A 21,185-nucleotide genomic window follows, 5' to 3' on the forward strand; every position below is an offset into this window, starting at 1 on the left:
CTGGGACTGTTTTGTCCGGATGCGGAGGTGCACATAAAAATAATGGGTCTTAGAGGGAAACCAATAATGGATCCCTTTCTCTTTTTTTTCTGTGTGCCAGACCTTTTTATTGAATTTTTAAATATGTCACATATTTACAATTAAATTTTTCAGCGCCGAAATTTCTTCCATTGAACATTACTATTGACTTATGTTCATTGTCAGTTTGTCATCAAGCAAATATCATTTATAAGATGAAATAAAGCGCAACCACAAAAACACTTTTCAGACCGAGACAGTGACGAAATCACTCCTTTTCATCGAAATTTTAAATAGAAATGGCGCCGAAATCACTCACTTCTGTCGGAATTTTTCTATTGAAACCCTTCCAGCTTTTTCTTCCTTCTTCTTAGAACTGACTTGTGGCAACTTCAGCCGACGATATTTAATCATCGTAATTTAACAACTTCGCTTGTCGGCATTCATCTTTTGAAGTACCTTCAAAACAGATTTCTTTAAAGAAAGTGACTAGTTGCAACTTCAGCCGACGATATTTAATCATCGTAAGCTTTTAAATAATAAATTCAGATGCTATTTTTTACAGTTGGTATTTACAAAGAAGTTAAAAAAAAATCGGCATGTTTAATTGATCAAGCAATACAGTTGGTATTTACAAAGCGGTAATCATCGTAAGCTAACACCTTTTTTTTGTCGGCATTCATCTTTTGAAGTACCTTCAAAACACATTTGTTTAAAGAAAGTGACACGTGGCAACTTCTGTTTGCAAGAATATATAAATATAGACTTAGCATCGAACTTCTCACTTCTTGTGAGCACCAACTCAGTTCCTATTAAAGCTTCGATTTGATTCTTTGAATAATTCTCGGTTATTATATTCACACATAAAATTTGATAAAATTCTGGGCTATTACTGAGGTAAAACAATTTAAAATGAGGTCCCTCACAATGCTCTCTACCTTGCGGCTCTTCTTAGAGTAACTTCTTCATTTGAAACAGAAGTTCTAGAAAAATTTTCTCCAAGTGTTCGTAAATTTTTATCGTGTAAATTGATTGTGTAAAAAAGTTTATCAGATTTTTTATTCAATATAGTTGTAGAGTAGTAGTATGAAATAGTATAGCATATATCTTTATACATATATCTTTATATATCTTGCGATAATATACATGCTGTTTATTTTGAAACGAAATTTAAACCATTATCTGGCAAAAAACATAACTCTGTTGAAATAAAATTTGAAGTTGTACGTACCAATGTTCTCCACTTAGCTAGATAGTTCAGTTAGCTGTTCTCAATCCAAATCTGCCAACCATTAACCAACTCAAAACATATATATATATATATATATATATATATATATATATATATATATATATATATATATATATATATATATATATATAAAAGACAGTTCTGCAGAATCTTAAACGAAGTAAATCGGGTTTTTGCTAAAAACTTACAGAAAGATTTGTACATAATGTTACAAATATGTATAATGAAAACTGAAATAGCCATTTCATAGGACTAACCTGTTGCGCAAAATATATTTTGAGAGACTTTTTTAATAATTTGAAAGAAAAACATTACACGATAACAATTTCGCATTAAAGTTTAAGTTAAACGACGTAAAACGGTTGCCTGATGTCTTGAAATGCGATGGACCGAATGGAACCTTCATCGTACCCAACACTACCGAAGTCCACATAGAGCAGAGATGTTAGTGTTTTAAATGTTGTGCTGGTATTTGCTAACAAATGGAACCTGTATAAATTTCCTATACCAAAAAATGGCATTTCCTAGTCCCATAGTATCTCAGTACTGAAACATTGTATTCCAATTGTATATCGTCGGCCCAGTACTGTATCAGTCTATCCTAAGAGTATTTTCAGAGAGCCGGTTTTTTACTATGATTTTTTGTCTGAACAGTGTAAAAAGTGACATGATCATAATCTGTTCATAGTAAAATACAGACTGAGAAATACTATGATTCAGCGCTGATTTACTATGTTACTATGTTACTAAGTTACCCTTCTTTGAACTATGAATCGAAAGTAGCAAAAGTCTTGAGAGGCTTACGGATTTAAATTCTTCCAACATCTGAAGTTTTTAAAGTGCTCACAATATGTTCAATTCCAATTTTTGCCTCATCCCTCGCACTATCAAGTTTTTAACAACAAACGTACGAGGCAATTCTTTTGCCAATAAACTTCTTCTGTAGATCATTTTAAAATATGTCCTCGTTATAAGTTTTAGACTATTTGCAGTGCACTTTTGACGGGGAGTGCGTGGCGTGATTTTACAATGTAGGGAACGTGCTGAAAGTGCAGGAAATCTCTCCTTTTCTCTTTTTCTGAATTGCTGAAATTATGTTAGATTTCTGCTGAATATTTGAAGTGTTCAATTCATGCAAGGAATATTTTTCAAAAAAGCTGAAATTCTCTGTTTTTCAGAAACGCTGAATCATGAAAAAAATTGGCAAAAATTTTGAGGTAAACCTAAACCTAATAAACCTATTCCTAAAACATGGTTGCTGATTAAACTTGCATTTTCGAGTAAATTTATTCGATCTAATAATACGTTTGGCAACTTTATGTACCAACATTAATCACAAATCAGATCTTTTCCCTTTGTGCCTCCCAGTACGATATGCACCCCCCCCCCCCCCGTTACAGAGCACGTGTCATTACACTGTAAATCATAATGTAAAAATTTGGGTCTGGGTGTGCAAATAAAATGCGCGCACTAAGCTGGGGGGGCACAAACGGAAAATATCCCGCAAATCTGATTGCTATATACCAAGCTTGATTGAAATCTAGTGAATTCTATGGAAAATCTCTCGAGTCAGTTTCTCATGTATTCTTATGTTTCAGCTGTCGCTAAAGCCCTGGGTGTAGGTAAGTCCAATTTTCAGTTTCTGACATTTCCTTGAATAAGACAAAATTACCAGTCGTGTTGCAAAAGCTTATAAAGTGGAAAAAGCAAAGCTCTACATGTAGATAACATCCCTGGTCAAATATTCTCCCTTAAGTCCCCCCATTTTGTTGTGTTAATGAATTGTGTTGGGATTGGGGAGGATGCTTAGGATTATTTTGATTGTGTATTATTAAAGTAAAATTAAATTTGATTCGTTTTGTTTCGCTTGTTTGTTGCTACAAAAGGTTTTGAGAAATCGACTACTTCCGTCAGGTTTTGACAATAATTGTGTTTTTGTTTTGCCGGCTTTTTCGTCAAAATCGATCAAAAGTCAACTTGTCCTTTACATCACCGGCCCCCTTTGCGGGATTGCAAAAATGAATAATACTGTTGGAGTAAGTGTTGAATCATCCATCCAGCTGAAAAATGAAATAAATTCAAAATAAGGGTAATGGAAATACAAGGGTACAAACCTAATCGGGTGGTTCGTAAAAACAATTCACCTAAATTAATTACGGAATTACCAAACGAAATAACCTAAGTTGTCAAATGAGAGCCAGGGGGTGTGAGATGAAACTCTTAGAAATAATATCAACAAAAGGTTAACACGAACGAGATCGATAAGAATTCGCCATATAACACAATCATTGGCAATTGGAAAGCGTTATTTTAATAAGAGCAAAGTAATCGCGAAGGTAGTCCAAAGTAGTGGGGAATAAAACAAGGTAACACTTATGAAAGCGTATGAGACCAAATGTATGCAAGCAATTGCTACAATGACGGTTTCACAATGAAACTATTTTAATTGGTGCAAAGGGAATAATAAGTGATGGTGTCGATGTATTGGTAAAATTGGGATCCAATAAACACAATCCGTTAACTGCATTTTGCATAGTAGAACCTTTGGATTCGAAATTTAATCAGAAAACAATTTGCTCAATTTTACGACGGGCCTAATACGCTCACCGCTCGGGGTTTTCAGTTTGATTGATCGAATGATCCCATCATCTCCAGAAAAAACTTGCGTTACTCGGGCAACAGGCCAAAGGCCTCGATGGGTGAAGTCCTCAAGGATCCATACTAGGTCGTCCACTTTCAGATTCTTCGAACTTTTGTTCCATTTGGAACGAATTTGTTGGCCTGGAACTCTTCTGTGTACTCTCGCAAAAATCGATTCCAGAAGTGAGCAACTATTTGTTGCGATGTACGCCAAGCTTTCGAAATGTTCTTTTCGTCTCCAATAAAAACGCCAGGAGGCAAATTGACTGAAGACCTGCCTAGAAGAAAGTGGTTTGGCGTAAGAGGTAAAGGATCCTTTATATCACTTGGAACGTTTGTTAGGGGCCTAGAGATCATATTTGCTTCTATCTCACACGTAACTGTGCATAATATTTCATCTGTATGCGTTCGTGACCCAATGACCCTATAGAGAGACAATTTGAAAATCTACACTAATCGCTCCCAGATTCCGCCGAAATGCGGGGCCGCTGTAGAGTTGAATTTCCATACAATTTCCACTTTCATAAGGAGCAATTTTGCCGCAAACGATTTTGTCTCAATTTTGTGGCTTTTAGGTCGGCGATGCTGGACTGGAGGCTGTTGTTCGAACCAACAAACGATTTTCCGCAGTCTGAAATGAATTTGTGGGGTTTTCCTCTCCGGCTGACAAAACGTCTTATGCAATTAATTGTTGAGTCGGTGCTAAGGTCATTTGAAACCTCGAGATAGACTGCTCTGAAAACTAGACATGTGAATAGTAGTACGTAACGACTAGACAGCTTGCCATTGTTCTTAACAGGAAACGGTCCAGTAAAATCAAGTCCAGTTGTTTCGAAGACGAATTAATTTTTTTAGGCAACCTTTCCTGAGGCAAATCTGCCATTTTAGGAATGCTAACGTCTTGGATTGTTCGGCGACGAGAATGACAGTGTCTAATGGTTTGTTTTACTACCGCTCGACATCGAAGTATCCAGTAATACTCCATTCGAATATTCCTAGTTTGTTCGGGACCACAGCGGCCGTTAAGTTCATGTGTATGCTGTATCAACAATCTAGTGGCAGTATTATTGCCGTCGAGTATCAAGGGGTAACGAGAAGTCATCAAGGGGCTTGCTTTTGACAAACAGCCTCTTGCTTGAAGTTGGTTGTTTTGTCTATGAACGGGGATAGAAGTTTGAGTCTGCTAGAGCTGGATGTATCATCACCTTCCTTCAAAGCAAAAAATTTTGTCTTGAAATCTTGTTTCTGGGTTGATTGAATGATATGCAGATACGCTTTAGTGTAGTGGCCTAACTGAATGTCTTTACTACGCTTCTTGCACTTATCGGCAAAGAAGAAACAAAAGACGATTACACGTATTAATTTATTCCAACTGCTGAATCTCTTCAAATCGACAACAGTTTCTGTAACAGATACTGAGAAAGGGAAAGATGCTATCTTCACATACTGCGGTTGCAGAATCTCTTGGTTGGGCCAGTCTGATCTATGTTTACTCAAAAACGACGGTCCTGAAATCCAGCGAGATTCCGATGTCATTTTGTAAACACTATAACCTCGAGTTCCGTCATCTGCAGGGTTCGCTGCCGATAGAATGTACCTCCAATCAAAAGCAGATGAGACATCCAACATTTTGGCCAAGCGATTAGCAATGAAAATTCTGTGTCGCATTTCAGGTGTTCGCAACCAGTAGAGAACAGTTGTGCTGTCAGACCAAAAAATGCTTTCGGCGAAATCTATATCTTGTTCTTCCTTAACAAATTTTGCAAGTTGAGCACCGTACACACCTGCTTGCAATTCTAAATTTGAAATAGTCATCTTTTCCAGCGGGGATACACGAGCTTTTCCTATAACGAATCTAACGGCAATTGACTGATCGGTGTACTTAACCCTGATATAACAGACGGCTGACAGAGCAAATTCGGACCATCAGTAAACGTACGAAGTTGAACTGATTGGATAGGTTTGTCTAGAAAGAAGTTTCTGGAGATCTGTAGGTCCTTGAAGTTGGGGATTTCATCCCTTAAAATGACAAAATCTGGAAAATTTTAAAAAAGAGTTGGCTTATCCCATTTCGGTCCTTGATTCCAAGCAGCCTGTAAAACCTTCCGCAGTGGAATAGTTAAAGAAGGAATAAAACCAAGTGGATCAAATAGGGACGCTACAAATCTCAGTAGCTCTCTCTGTGTTATATCCTCATTTAAATTGATTTTTCGGAAGAGCATAGTTTCAATCATGGAGCGATCAGTTATTGGGTTCCATGGTAATCCAAGTGCCTTTTGATTTTGAGGCTGAACTTTTGATGTGTCCAATCTTATGCCAGGCTCTACAGTTTCAAGGAACTCAGAACTGTTAGAATTCCATTTGGTGAGGTTGAAACCTCCTCTTGATAAGGTTGCTCTCATTCACGTAGTATTCTTTGTGCATTTCCTATTGAGTCAGTAGCAACATAGAGGTCGTCCATGTAGACGTTGCGTTCAATGTATTTTATGACATCTGGAAACTGTTCACAATTGTCACGAGCTGTTTTTCTCAGTGCATATGATGCAATGCAAAGCGAGTCCGTAACGCCAAAATTATGGCTTGTGTACTCTTATGTATCAACGCGAACATCATTAATCCAGCGAAAAAGCAGAAATTTTCGATCTTCAGGAGTTACTTTGACCTGCATGAACATCTGTTCAATGTCTGCGGATAATGCAAGGTTGTTCTCTCTGAATCGCAGAATAACGCCGGTAAGGTTACTAAGCAGATCTGGTCCTTTCAGTTAATTCGAGTTCAAGGACTGACCTTGAAAAACATTGACGCATTGGCTACGCTCCGCACTTTAACGGGCTTTTTCTCGTTGGTTACTGGATGGTGAGGTAGGAAAGAAGCAATCGAATCCCAGTCCCCGGTATCAGAATCAACTTTAGTGACATATCCGTTTAGTAGATCCTTCTCAAGCGTTCCTTCGTACATTTGTTTGAGCTGTGGGTTTTTTGATTCTTTGTCGTTCAATTGGTCAAGTTGCTTCTCAGCGAGCCATCTGTTATTGGAAAGTTTTGCATTTTCCTTCCAGAGAAGAACAAATTGATAGTGTCCGTCAATGAGTTGAGTTGTGTTCTCCAGTATTTCAAGGGCTCTTTTATCATTTTTGGACATTGCCTTTTTAGGTGAAGCTATGCCTAAATTTTCGATTTTCATCCAACCTGATACCTTTTGGAACATTTGTTCATCCATATTAGGGTGGCTATTCAATTGAGTGAACTGTACGGGGTATGTTTCGTCTAGTGCCAAATATGTTTTCCTGCACATGTCCAGCCTAGCTGGGTCTCTACTCCCCAAGGATCATTCTTGGGTCCTTTCACTATTTGCTTGCAGTGAATCAGATCAAGATTGTCTATTCCAAGGTTTATTGAGACAGAGTTATTCCCAATCTCAGGAAAACTGATATGACTGAGGTGTTCGAACGACGCACAGAGTTAGTTCAATTTTTCTGTATCGACAGGGGACATATTCAGATTCGGGACAGCAATTACGTCAGTTAGAAGGAAAGATTGCTGATCAGACTGCAGTGACTTAATTTTAACTTTTACAGGAGCGCAGTCAATTTCTTTTGTCATGTGGTATCCACTGATTGGCATTTTTCCAATTAATTTCATGTCAATGTTTACCTCTGAGGCTGCTGACTTAAGCAATAAGCTCTGACAGCTACCATTGTCTAAATAAGCATATGTATTTAAGGTCTTCTCACCATTTTTCAGTTGCACAGGAACTACGGCGACTTGACCTGTTCCTTGTAAATGGACTGCTTTAACGTTAATTTTCTAAGAGCCAGGATTTATATCGAAACTATAATGAAGCAGAGTGTGGTGCTTTTTTCCACAATTGTTATTACGGCAGACGTTTTTTGAGTTGCACTTGTCGATGTGGTGACTTCCAAAACAGTTAAAACACAACTTAAGTTTTCTTATGTGGTCTCTTCGAATGCTCGGTGGAAGAGAACGGAAATGAGTGCATTTATACAAGAATTGACAAATTTCATTGCCGGGGCATGGCCTGATTGCTGTCTGTTTGTTTTCAGACTGCGATTAATCACTTACGTTGTTTCGAAATTGCCTCTGGTAACTATTTTTCTTGTCATTGGTAGCGTTATTATATCCGCCAAAAAAAGTTGGCTTCCCAGGTGTTTTGAAGTTGTTTTGCGTAACCATGTTTATAGAGTTCAAATCATAACATGCTTTAGAGAAGTTGAGGAGCCACTCAGATAGTGTTTGGAGAGACCGTTGTTGATAGTTTTTCTCCAAAACAAATTTGTTCCACTCGAGCCGTACAGGGTTGCGAAGACTTGCGAGTGCAACATTCAAATTAGTTGTTGAATGTAGATCGTGGATGAAACCTAATTGTGAGAAAGTGTCCACCATTGTTAAAAGGAAAGAAGAGAACTGTGTGTAGCTTTCCGGATGGGCTAGGTTTGGGGCTTTGAAACTTGAGAGCTTTTCGAGAAATGCGTTTACTATTCGTTTTTAGGTTACCAAAATGCTCTTGGAGGCGATTTTTTGCTGAAACGTATAAGTCACCGTTGCAACCATAACCGTTTACAAGGGCCTTGGCTTCGCCGGTTAAAGGCGACTGTAAATGAATCATTTTTTTGGGCGATGTCTTTGGAGCTCCGTCAATAGTAGCTTGAAATGTGCTGAACCATTTCATCCAACTCAAAGGATCACCATTGAAATGATCTGCATTTAATTTCGGTACAGATTCCTGTAAACAAGTGGACATCGATACTGATTGTCCAGAAAATTGTGGCATTTGTGAAACAATAGGTTGTGAAAAACTACTGAAAGTTGATGGATTGGATGGGTTAAGATAGTTTTGACAGAGAGATGTGACATTTGTCGACGAATATCCGACTGGAACACTCACGAAAGACGGTTGAGATGTGCTGCAGGGGGCAGTTGACGATCTCAAAAAAAAAGATGTTGTGTGGCCATTATAAGTTGAACCACCGGGTGCAGTAAAACTTGAACTAACGGCAAAAGAGCTTCCAGCCGGCGCCGAAGCGGAATTAAATGAATGAGTTTGGTTACTAACGGAGTCGTCGAAAACAAAATTGAGGCGAGGCTGTTTTGTTGACGTGGCATTATATTGTCATCATGGACGATGGTTTTCTTAGAGTCTGGCTCTGAAGCAGTCATTTCTTTTTGGTTTCTTGTGTTTACCTCTTTAAGTTGCTTTCTTAACAGCGTGAAGGTCCTTTTTATGTCTATTTTTAGCCGACTGAAGTCTCTGGACATCTGATCTTGTTCATCAAGTTCAACGAAATTTAGCAATTCAAAAATTATCGGGTCAAGTCTCTGTTGCATTGCTCTAATGTCTTCTTTCATTTCGTTTAATTTTTCCAAATCGTCCGAAGCTTCAATTTCGGAAAGCATGTAGTCAATATAAAGCTTTATGTCATTTTCAATCATTAGTTTTGACGTTTCTAATCACTTCTGTTCATTTGACTTGATTGATGTTGAGGTACCAATGGATTGTTGAGTTAACATTGTTTCATCTGTGGAATCGGATGTATTAGTACTCATTTTGGGCACTGTATTGCTTGAGGTTGACCTCGTCTCAACCATTAATGAGAAGTCAGAGTTGTGTAGACAAACCAAGTAGAATCAGAATTGTTCTGGTGGTTACAGTAGTTTTTTGTTACCGCAAGAAGCTAACAATACCTATGAAAATCAATGCCTAACAAGTGTTAGAGCCAACCAATACCTCCGAAATAGCAATACCTATCAAAAGCCGGAACCTACAATACCTACAAAACCATTACTTACCAAATACCGGAACCTAACAATACCTACCAAAAGCCGAGACCTACCAAAAACTACCAAAACCAATATCTACCAAATACTGGAACCTACCAAAACCTACCAAAAGACGGAAACTAACTATACTTACCAAAACCAATACCTACCAAAAGCCGATACCTACCAAATACCTGAACCTACCTCTACCTACCAAAGGACAGATACTATCAATAGGGACTACCAGAAAGGGAACTCGGGTCGGGTAAAACCCTAGAAGAACTGGAAAGAAGGCGTTGGGTTGATGAAACGACCAACCAGAAGGGGGTCCTCGGGCTGGGTAAAACCCCAGAAGAACCGAAAAGCAAGTGGGGGGTTGGGGAAACGACCAACCAGAAGGGGGTCCTCGGGGTGGGTAAAACCCCAGAGGAACCGAAAAGCAAGTGGGGGTTTGGGGAAACGACCCACCAGAAGGGGGTCCTCGGGGTGGGTAAAAACCCAGAAGAATCGAAAAGCAAGTGGGGGGTTGGGGAAACGACCAACCAGAAGGGGTCCTCGGGGTGGGTAAAACCCAGAAGAACCGAAAAGCAAGTGGGGGGTTGGGGAAACGACCAACCAGAAGGGCGTCCTCGGGGTGGGTAAAACCCCAGAAGAACCGAAAAGCAAGTGGGGGGTTGGGGAAACGACCAACCAGAAGGGGGTCCTCGGGCTGGGTAAAACCCCAGAAGAACCGAAAAGCAAGTGGGGAGTTGGGGAAACGACCAACCAGAAGGGAGTCCTCGGGGTGGGTAAAAACCCAGAAGAACCGAAAAGCAAGTGGTGGGTTGGGGAAACGACCAACCAGAAGGGGGTCCTCGGGGTGGGTAAAACCCCAGAAAAACCGAAAAGCACGTGGGGGGATGGGGAAACGAGCAACCAGAAGGCTGTCCTCTGGGTGGTTAAAACCCCAGACGAACCGAAAAGCAATAAGCGAAATTAAATATCGATAAAGTTTTGAATGTTGCAATCTTTATCTTTGTCTTTTTGTGTCTTTTTGTGTAGTTACCCCACCATAGTCTGATTGTTTTTAAACAAGTCTAATTTCTGATCTTTGGATATTCTTTAGGTGTGGTTTCGAAGCTGTTGGGTTGGTGCCAAAATGTTAATGAATAGTGTTGGGATTGGGGGGATGCTTAGGATTATTTTGATTGTGTATTATTAAAGTAAAATTAAATTTGATTCGTTTTGTTTCACTTGTGTGTTGCCATAAAAGGTTTTGAGAAGTCGACTACTTCCGTCAGGTTTTGACGATAATTGTGTTTTCGTTTTGCCGGCTTTATCGTCGAAATCGATCAAAAGTCATCTTGTCCTTGACATGTTGTAAGAGTGGGGGAGGGGGCTAATTTGTTCAGAGGGGGTAAAATGATGTAAGAGTTGAGCTGCAATGGGAAGACTTTTGAGGGATTAGAAAATTGCCATGAAAGAGTGAAATTGCCAAATAAGAGTGGGCTGCAATACCATCATTTTTCAAGAGTCTTTGCCTTAGAACGATTTCACCTGACACGTGAATTCAGGTTTTAGAAGATCCTTTATTTCCATGTCCCTAAACACACTCCCTTGATTATTTGGTCAAGTGTTTGGCTTCGGAACTGTAGCATTGAAATCTAATACAAATTTTTCAGGTTGCAAAACGTTTATGTAGTCAGACAATTTCTTAATCGGCATCTCTTTCCAATTCAGATTACTTTAGGGTAGTATTGCTTTTAAGTTCTATAAAGGCGCTTCCTTCAGCGGAACTGAACCAAAAATACATTCGAAAAAATTTTATTCAACTGATATCATACGAACTAAACCCATCAAGTTGGGTCCTATCTGAAGAACTTAGTCTCACGATTTCCTAATGGCAATTTAGCAAACATCTTATCATTCACAAAATTCTAATGACTTGTTTGTTGTTGAATGTTGTTGGATTTTACTTCTTTTTGCTAAAAGCTGCTGCTCCCATTTCCTACATGTGATTTGGTACTGTGTTGTGGCTGTCGTTGCTCAGGCTCTGGCTCGTAAGTTTTATAGCTGTTTTGTTGAGGGATGGTTTGCTCGTTTGACTGGTTCAGACTACTGCCATTGTGTCCAAATTATGTAAGTAGTGATAAAAAAGGGGGTCTGTCGCACACTTTTAGACACATTTCAAACAAAACCCCGCTCCGTGCGGGCTTCGCACCAACGCCCGCACCATCTCGATATTTTTTGAAATTAGGCGTAACCACTGCGCCAAAACCCATGTTCTAAAAATTGTTACAAGCTTTTTTAAACAAAAATCCCATCATCAGCTGTACTCTTTGAGTCCATATTAGTTCACAAATTAGTTCACAAATTAGTTCACACTAATTAGGGTCAAAACTTACAGTTTCTCTTAAAATCAACCAACTAAAAGATTATTGAATTTTTGTTCAAAACCCAGGCACCTTGGTCTTTTAAAAATTTCTAAACACGGTTGAATGCTACACATGTACGATACTCCTCAATGTGATTCAAATCCTGAAAGACCGGGATGTCTTCTTTTCTGTAGAAGAAAATTCCATTCCTAAACATAATTTGGTATATCTTATCAGGAAAGCTTACTAAAAAGGTTTTCTCCGTTTGCATCAATGATGTCTTTTTATTTAGTTGTACAGCTGAATATTTCAAAATATTCTCCAACAACTTACCGCTTCATCATGTATGTAAATATATATATATATATATATATGTATATATATTTATATGTATATATATATATATATATATATATATATATATATATATATATATATATGTATATATATATATATGTATATATATTTATATATATATATATATATATATATATTAATATATATTTATATAATTATATACATTCAGTAAGTTTACTTGTTCCTGCGAATATCTCGCTGGAAACAGCCGTCACTCAAAAGAATAAAACTCTCCATCCAGAATAAAACTTGTGGCCTAAATCAGTGGATTGTTTCTCACACCGAATTCGACTTATCAGTTGTTTTTCAAAAGGTCGGCTCAGAGAACACTGGTAGTTGCTTCCGCCGGTGTGAAGATTTAACTTCAGATCATCAAGTGGAAAAGTCTTGTATGAAAAACGGTCACGCATGTTTAATACGCAGTGGCCACTTCTAACTTTTATAATTCATTTTTTTGGATTGGTGCTGTTGTTTGTCGCGAAGAACAATTTAAACACTTCTTGAGAACAGATGATCTCACACCGGACAAGCGAACAAACGAAAAGGTGCGCGCAATAGTACGACCCTTGCAGAAAACTACGCTTAAAGAGGATCAGCGCCGCCTTCTTGCGAGAATTGACAATCTTTAGAGCAGCGACTTCTCGTTTAAATAATCGCTTGAACCCTTTATTGATATTTTGGGCAGTTTTTACGGGATTGTGAGCAGGTCAGAACATTCAGCCTCTTTAAAAGTCAAATGTGGACTCACAGAAGAGCATTATAGTTGCTGGGAGTGTTGGGAAGACTTAACCAACAGCGAAGGATCAGAAAAAAAATTTAAAACACTTTTATGTGTTTGTCACAGCAAACAGACTACTGATAAAACTTCAAAACGTATTCATAATTAGTAAACTTGTCACGTAAAATAGTTTGTCTTGGTACGATGTTTCCGGATCAAAAATTAAATAAAGTTTTAGAAAATTTTTCCCTTTGCCGTTCTCTATTCGAAAACAACTCAGACACAAATAATGCCTTTCTCGCAGTTTGTTTAACAATTGATCCAATGTGCAGACTGCGCGAAGTGAATGAAAATGCTCTTTCTGGTGGAATGATTGATACAAGTGATAGTCTTGTGATAGACTAGCTAAACTATAGAATCCAAAACTTCAAGGTATTTGATTGTTTACCATTCAGGGCATTAGTTGTCGTGACCCCAATTTACTAACCCAGAAACAGTGTTGTGGAAACGTTGATGGGAAGACTGTTATTATGAAAATAGAAATTGATTTAAAAATTTTAGAGCTCGAGTTGTGCTGGGTTATGGACTTTCGCAAGCGGAATAAAAAGCGTTTTTAACTAAGTAAAAGAATTAATTTCTCAAAAATGAGAGAATAACAAAATGATATTTTACAGTAGAATTTAGAGATTTACAGGAGAGATCTGATTAATAGATCAAGATGGTGATTTGAATTTGGGGATGAAAAAGGACTCAAAAATCAGCTGTATATATACCCATTATCAGTGCGAAAAAGTCAAGATACAAAACTAATCTTAGCACCGTGATTTATAGTGGGGGTCGCAAGGGTTACCCAATATGGTTTGCTTCTGCAAATCAGTCGCAAAGGGAACCATAAATGGAATGCATTTGCACTTTTCTAAGGATTCATTCACACTTCCGGAGATATCATCATCATTTAATACATGCTGGGAAGATTTTACATCAATTAATCTAACTCTAATAATAGTTATCTAGATTCACCAATTTGAACCGAATATTGATTCTCAGCACCATTTCTTGACGATTCATTTATATAATTTCTTTGATCGAAGTCATTGCTTGTCTTTCTAATCTGGTAAGTCAAACTTTCTTTCTAATTCTCACTAAGTTTAAGACTATAGTTTGATCGATATTCTAACACCCTCACTCAGACTTGAGCTGATTGCGTAGAGTCTGTTCCCATCAAAACTGCTCTGAATGTTTCCACTTTCGAAACGGGTAAGGACTTTGTGAAGATGTCCGCTGCCATTTTGTCTGTAGGGACGTAATGAATTGAAATAGTCCCATCCTCCGTCTTGTCACGAATGAAGTGAAACTTTGTCTCGATGTGCTTGCTCCTCTTGTGCATGACTGGGTTTTGGCAAAGTCTGATACAACTTTGATTGTCCTCTCCAATTGCTATTGGACGTTTCTGTTGGATGCCAAAATCCTCTAGCAGTTGTTTCAGGTAGAGTGCTTCCTGAACTGCTGCTGCCATGCCCTGATATTCTGCTTCTGATGAAGAAAGAGCAACTGTGGCCTGCTTCTTGACACCCCAGCTGAGTGCGGCGCCACGTCCGTTGAGCTTGAAGTAATAGCCCGTTGTTGATTTTCTGTCGTTCACATCTCCAGACCAGTCTGCATCACTTTCCCCCACTAAATCATAACTAGCTTCTTTTGTGTAAGTGAGTTTTAAACCTTTTGAACCTTGAAGATATCGCAGAAGTCGTTTTCCGCACATCCAGTGTTGATTGGTAGGTGCATTCATATGTCTGGACAAAATGTTGACTGTGAACATGATGTCTGGCCTCGTCTGTTTGGCCAGATACAGAAGTGATCCAACCAAGCTTCTGTAGATCCTCTGGTCCACTTCTTCGTCTCCGTTCTGTGCTGTCTGAAGTTTCAAATTCAAATCAGCTGGAGTTCTTGAGGGTTTGCATTGATCCATTTGAAACCGCTCAAGCATTGTTTCTATGTAGCGCTCTTGGTCGACTGTGACTCTGCCCTCTTCTCGTTTGATTCTTAGACCCAGAAACCAGTGTAGTCTCCCTCTGTCTTCCATGTGAAAGGTTGCCTCTAGTGCCTTCTTGACATCGGAGATCACTGTCATACTTCTTGATGCTACAATGATGTCGTCAACCCAGACCAAGATGAAGGTGTGATCTTCTGCCTCTGATCTTGCGAACAAGCAGTGATCGTTCCTGCTTCTGGTGAACCCCTGTCTCAGTAGGAAGTTTGCCAACTCTTTGTACCAGTTGTTAGCAGACTGTTTCAAACCATAAATTGATTTATTTAGTCGACATACTAAATTTTCCCCATCTGATCCGCGTTCTACAAACTCCTGTGGCTGTTCCAGATACACTTCTTCTTCGATTGGTGAGTGCAGGAAAGCAGTCTTGACATCAAATTGGTGCATCACATGGCCCTGCTTCGCTGATAGCTGAAGTAGAATCCTGAATGTCTCTGGCTTGCAGGTAGGCGCAAAAGTCTCAAAATAGTCCAGTCCTTCCACTTGTTTGAAGCCTTTCGCCACATAGCGTGCTTTGTATTTGTCCACTTGACCACTGGGTCCCAATTTCACTTTGTAGACCCATTTGCCAGGTATGACGTCCCTGTCTGTGGGTGGTCTCACTAGGTCCCAAGTCTCGTTGTCTTGGAGTGCCTTGACCTCGTCATTCATTGCCCGGTGCCACTGGTCCCAATCGTCACCTTGCTTGGCTTCGTAGACTGTTTTGGGTTCCACATAGTCACCCTCAGTCACAGCAAGATGGGTCCTGACTTCTCCAAAAAATAGCGGAACGTTTCTTGCTCGTGTCCCTCGTCTGGGCTCTGCTCTGTCCGCGTGTTCCAGTGCATCTTCACTGAAGCCAACTGTCTCTAACTGTGAGAAGTCTTCTGTGTCACTGTCTTCCAGTGACTCTGAGTCTCTGGGACTCCCTCTTGTTGCAGTAGATCCTTCATCTAGTGCTGTTTCTCCAACATCCGAGGCCTCTTGTCTCAGTGTTGTTTCTTGAGTATTCACGCTCCCTGCGTCATGCCACTCCTCTTTTATTGCAGTAGATGTGTCCTGTCGTTCTCTGTTGTCATCGTCTTGATGACCATCATCTGGTTGCCAGATTCCCAGTTCCGACCCATCATCTAGTAGGTCAGCCGTTTCCTTGTTGTCAGGGATTGAGCCCACTTCAGACTCCTTGATGATCACATCTCGAACTGCCATCACCTTGCGTGTGTTGGGTATGTACACCAGGTATCCGTTTTCTCCTTCAGTGTAACCCACAAACTTTCCTTCCAGTGCCTTGGGTTCAAGTTTGCTGACGTCTCTGTCCCTCTTCCTCATGAAGACTGTGCAACCAAAAATAGATAATTTACTAATTGGAAGCTTAGGTTTTATACCTCTCATCAGCTCTGCTGGGCATTTTTCTTCTCCTCGTCTCACAACCAAGTTTCTGATCCTTGCTGCGTGAAGAATTGCTGCTCCCCACATCATCTTGGGAAGTCCTGAGTCAATGAGCAAACATCTTGCCATCTCCAGCAGTGTCCTGTTGCACCTCTCAGCTAACCCATTTTGTTGTGGCGTCTCTGGTATGGTCTTCTCCTGTAGAATGCCTGCATCTAAGCAGTACGTCTTGAACTGCTCTGAGAGAAACTCCTTCGCATTGTCTTGCCTCAGCTTCTTGGGCGTCCCCACACTGAGAACAAATTTCTTCAGGCTGGCCAGTGCTTCACTCTTTGCCTTTAGCAAGTCCACAAACACAAACTTCGTGTATTGGTCTGCAAACACAATGCAGAACCGGAACCCTGACAGTGACTCTACTCTGAAAGGTCCCATCACGTCTGTGAACACCCTCTCCAGCTTCTCTTCTGCTTGGGTCTCTGCCACTCTTGCTACTGGAGTCTTTGTGATCTTGGCCAATGCACACACATTGCATACATCATCGAGTTCCCCCACTGTCTCTGGTGCATTCCTGACCACATCCGCTTGATTCAAATGACCCAATCGTCTGTGCCACTTCCTTGCACTGTCAAGTTTCACGCTGTTGGAACTCATCTTGAACTCTAGAACGCTGCAGGGTAAGTAAAACAAATTATTTTCCTGTGTTAGTTTTACCCGAGTTCCCTTCTGGAGTTTCATGCAGCTGTTTCCTCTCTCTAAAGTGAAGCTATGTCCCCACTCCGTGCATCTTGAGACTGATATGAGGTTTGAAGAATAGTCCGGCACACACAGAACATTTTTGAGTTCGCATTGGAATTCCCCTTTGTTTGAGGGTATGCTGATCCTCACACAGCCTCTGCCCACCACTCTGGAAGCCTCTCCGTTGGGATTTCTGACCACTGATTGAATGGGCACAAAGTCCAGGAACGCATCGATGTTCGTCACAATGTGATCTGTACAACCACTGTCCACTAGCATGCCTGCTGTCTTCCACTGGGTAAGAGCTGCCCAGCATTCCTCGTCTGGTGTAGCCAATGTTGGACCCATTGCCACTGACTCATGTTTGCCTCCATCTCTTTGTCTCTTGCATGCCCTGTCTAGGTGACCCTTCTCACCACACTTGCTGCATTGTGCTGTCTCCTTCTTCCTGCAGTCCTTGGCAAAGTGTCCAGGGATCCCACACACAAAGCAGTTTCCTTTCTTCGGTCCCTTCTTGAAGTCACGCTTCACTGCCAGTGCCACTGAACCACTTTGTCCCTTGTGTCTCTGCACCGTGCTCTCATGGAAGTTCTGCAGCCTTTTCCTCAACTCTGTGAAGTTCGTTGCCGGGTTGAAGCTTTCCTGTATAACAAAACTTTCATACCTCATGGGCAGACCATTGAGGACCAAGGCGTTGAAGAGGGTCTCTGAGACTGCTTCTCCTGCTTCTTGTAGCCTTGTGAGCAACTCCTGTCCTCTGATGAAGAAGCTGTCCAAATCCTCAGAATCCTCAAGCTGCAGTCGAGCAAGCTGTGCCACCAAAGTCACCACTGTCGGCGTCTCCACACTCTGAAATCTCTCTTGCAAAAGCTTCCAAGCCTTTGCTCCATCTCCAATGCCATCATCTCCCACACAGTCATGTCTCATCAGCATGAGGGTTGTTGCATCTAGGGTCAGTGCCAAATGACACCACACATTGTTCCGTTTCTCCTTGATGTCTGCAACTTCCTTCTCATATGCATCCTTCAGCACCTTGTGGTTCTTCTTCTCATCATTGGTTGCCCCATTGGCCAGTGGCGCAGGCTCATTGGGTTGCTCCTCTGTCCCCAGTAGTGATTTGTAGAGTCCCTTCGTCTGCATCATCGCCACAAATCTTGTGCTCCAGATTGGAAAGTCCTGTGCCTTTCCTGTGTAGGTCAGCAGCTTCACTGTCTGTTGATCCATTGAAGTTTGAGCAGGCAAAAACAGTTGTGAAAAGAAAAGGTACAAAGCAGAAAAGGATTATGACTGTCAACAACAACTTAGTTTAGTTTTAGAAATTAATTTTATGACTTAGAAAATTGCTGGGCCCATAACCTGTTGGGTTATGGACTTTCGCAAGCGGAATAAAAAGCGTTTTTAACTAAGTAAAAGAATTAATTTCTCAAAAATGAGAGAATAACAAAATGATATTTTACAGTAGAATTTAGAGATTTACAGGAGAGATCTGATTAATAGATCAAGATGGTGATTTGAATTTGGGGATGAAAAAGGACTCAAAAATCAGCTGTATATATACCCATTATCAGTGCGAAAAAGTCAAGATACAAAACTAATCTTAGCACCGTGATTTATAGTGGGGGTCGCAAGGGTTACCCAATATGGTTTGCTTCTGCAAATCAGTCGCAAAGGGAACCATAAATGGAATGCTTTTGCACTTTTCTAAGGATTCATTCACACTTCCGGAGATATCATCATCATTTAATACATGCTGGGAAGATTTTACATCAATTAATCTAACTCTAATAATAGTTATCTAGATTCACCAATTTGAACCGAATATTGATTCTCAGCACCATTTCTTGACGATTCATTTATATAATTTCTTTGATCGAAGTCATTGCTTGTCTTTCTAATCTGGTAAGTCAAACTTTCTTTCTAATTCTCACTAAGTTTAAGACTATAGTTTGATCGATATTCTAACAAGTTGCTTTGAGAGGCCATAAAACTTTTGAAATATTTTTATTCTAAATCAAAGGCCTGTTCTAAAGTGGGTCCGCAAACACCACCTCAGCGTGTAACATTTGGCTGATAATGACAGACCATCCAGACTGCGCTATTGATCGCGGCAATCAGATGGTTTTGGAAAAAGAATCAGGAGCGCACGCCTTTGAAGAATTGTTGCCCTCGTTTAGAGCGTCCTCTAATCACATGTGTTCTCCACTCTTTCCTCTCACTCATTACTATCACTTTTTGTTTTATGTCATTAACGTATTATCAGTATAGTAACCCCCAAATCAAATCTGGTCTGTACTTGGTTTTTTTTGGGTTGCCTTGTTCCTACACCATAGTAACCCTACAGCGTCGCACTACTCTCTTTCAAAACAGTCAATTTTGATAAAATTAACAAAATCCTCAGCACTGATCCACATTTCTTGATGGTCGTGGTTGGTCCCAGTGGTCGCGGAAAAAAAATTCGTTGCAGGTTTACTGGTGAATGATCGTCGATTGTTTCGACACAATTTCGATTGCATGACCTACATCTCTCAGCATTGGCAGCCCGTTTATGACAACATTGCCTCAAAATCAAACAAAAAAGAAATCAATTTCCTCAATGGCGCGGATTGGAAGAAGCTTGCAGCAATTTTGAGTGCCAAGTGCTCATCTGGTGTTTCATTACGTGTTTGACAAACTCGTTAGAGTTTTTTGAAACTTGTTGTGTCTGGTAGCCGCGAATACCAACACTTTATTTTCCTGAAACATTATCTCTATCACAAAGCTCAAAACGCAAAACAATCGGCTTGAATCCTACCCACTTGACGCTGCTAAAAACGCACGCGACGTAAACCAAATTGACTGCTTAAGGCGAAATCTGGGAGATCAAGATCTTTTGTTGTTTGTTTACCGATAAGCTACAGAGGAGCCCTTTGGTCATCATCTGATTGACTTGGGTTCCCGCTAAGACAACTTTTTACGCCTAATTTCAAATATTTGCGCTGCGGGCAACTTGCCAGCATTTTTTCATGTAAACTCTAAAAAATTTTTTATTGAACGGAATGATTTTCTTACAAAATAAAAGTATTCTACAGTTTCTTACAACTGTCAAAACAGTTTAACAGAAATTTTTGTTGATCATGTGGATTCTAAAATTTATAAAGTTTTGAATAGTTTGCGTTTTTAATGCGGTTAAGGGGAACGTCAAACCAAAATGTTACTTTCAAACGCTTTCGTCACATTACTGATACTGTACGTCAGAAAAAATTACATTTTTCTGAAAAGCATAGTCTTTTGGCGACTAATCAGGGAAGAGCACTCGTAAAATTAATTTCCCCAGATGTCCCGCTTCATTTGTTAACAAAGAAATGAAGAAATAAGTCGGCACTGAAAAGCATGTTCTTTAATCTTTGAGTTACTAAAACGACTTATTGTCGCTGAAACGTTCCTCAGTTAACTTAGAGGAGGAACAATCAGACAAAGCAAAAACTGACATTTTGAGTGCAAGCCCTAGCAGCCTATCCAACTCAGAAGCAATAGCAAAGTTGAGCGTTTCGTCTCAACTCGTCAATAATAGCAATACAAATAAAGACGCCAGCAGCACAATAGATCACAAAGGTGCTAGCTTGCCTGAAAATGAATTTATTCCCGACGAAGCAGTCAAGAAGCAGTCAAGTCAGGCTGTCAGATTGAGCAAACCAAGCGTATTCTAAAAATTGTCAGCCAAAGAGATTTTACCTTAGACAGTGAATCAAGTACAATACAAGGCAAAGACAGTACAAATCTTCCAGTAATCTACTTGAGAAGCTCATTGGTATACAGAGTCGCAAAAAAAAATTGACAAAAAATGACCTTGAGTTTTACTCACAATTGCAGTTATTACCTCATTTTGTTGCTAATTCTTTTGCCAGGAGAGTAGTCAAACTTTCATCAAACACGTCACATG

At 39.9% G+C, this 21,185-nt stretch overlaps 1 long non-coding RNA gene across 1 annotated transcript in view; it reads left to right on the forward strand.

The window, feature by feature from the left end:
- The first annotated feature begins 820 nt into the window (after nt 1–820).
- The window catches only part of LOC142342067 (uncharacterized), a 68,443-nt gene continuing 48,078 nt past the window's right edge, over nt 821–21,185 (forward strand). Inside the window, exons 1-3 of the long non-coding RNA XR_012759145.1 lie at nt 821–1,022; nt 1,609–1,714; nt 2,869–2,892. This is a non-coding gene — a long non-coding RNA (uncharacterized LOC142342067). The remainder of the gene's footprint in view (nt 1,023–1,608; nt 1,715–2,868; nt 2,893–21,185) is intronic.

This window comes from Convolutriloba macropyga, chromosome 7 (assembly GCF_964194025.1).
Source record: "Convolutriloba macropyga chromosome 7, txConMacr16.3, whole genome shotgun sequence".
Classification (NCBI taxonomy): Eukaryota; Metazoa; Xenacoelomorpha; order Acoela; family Convolutidae; genus Convolutriloba; species Convolutriloba macropyga.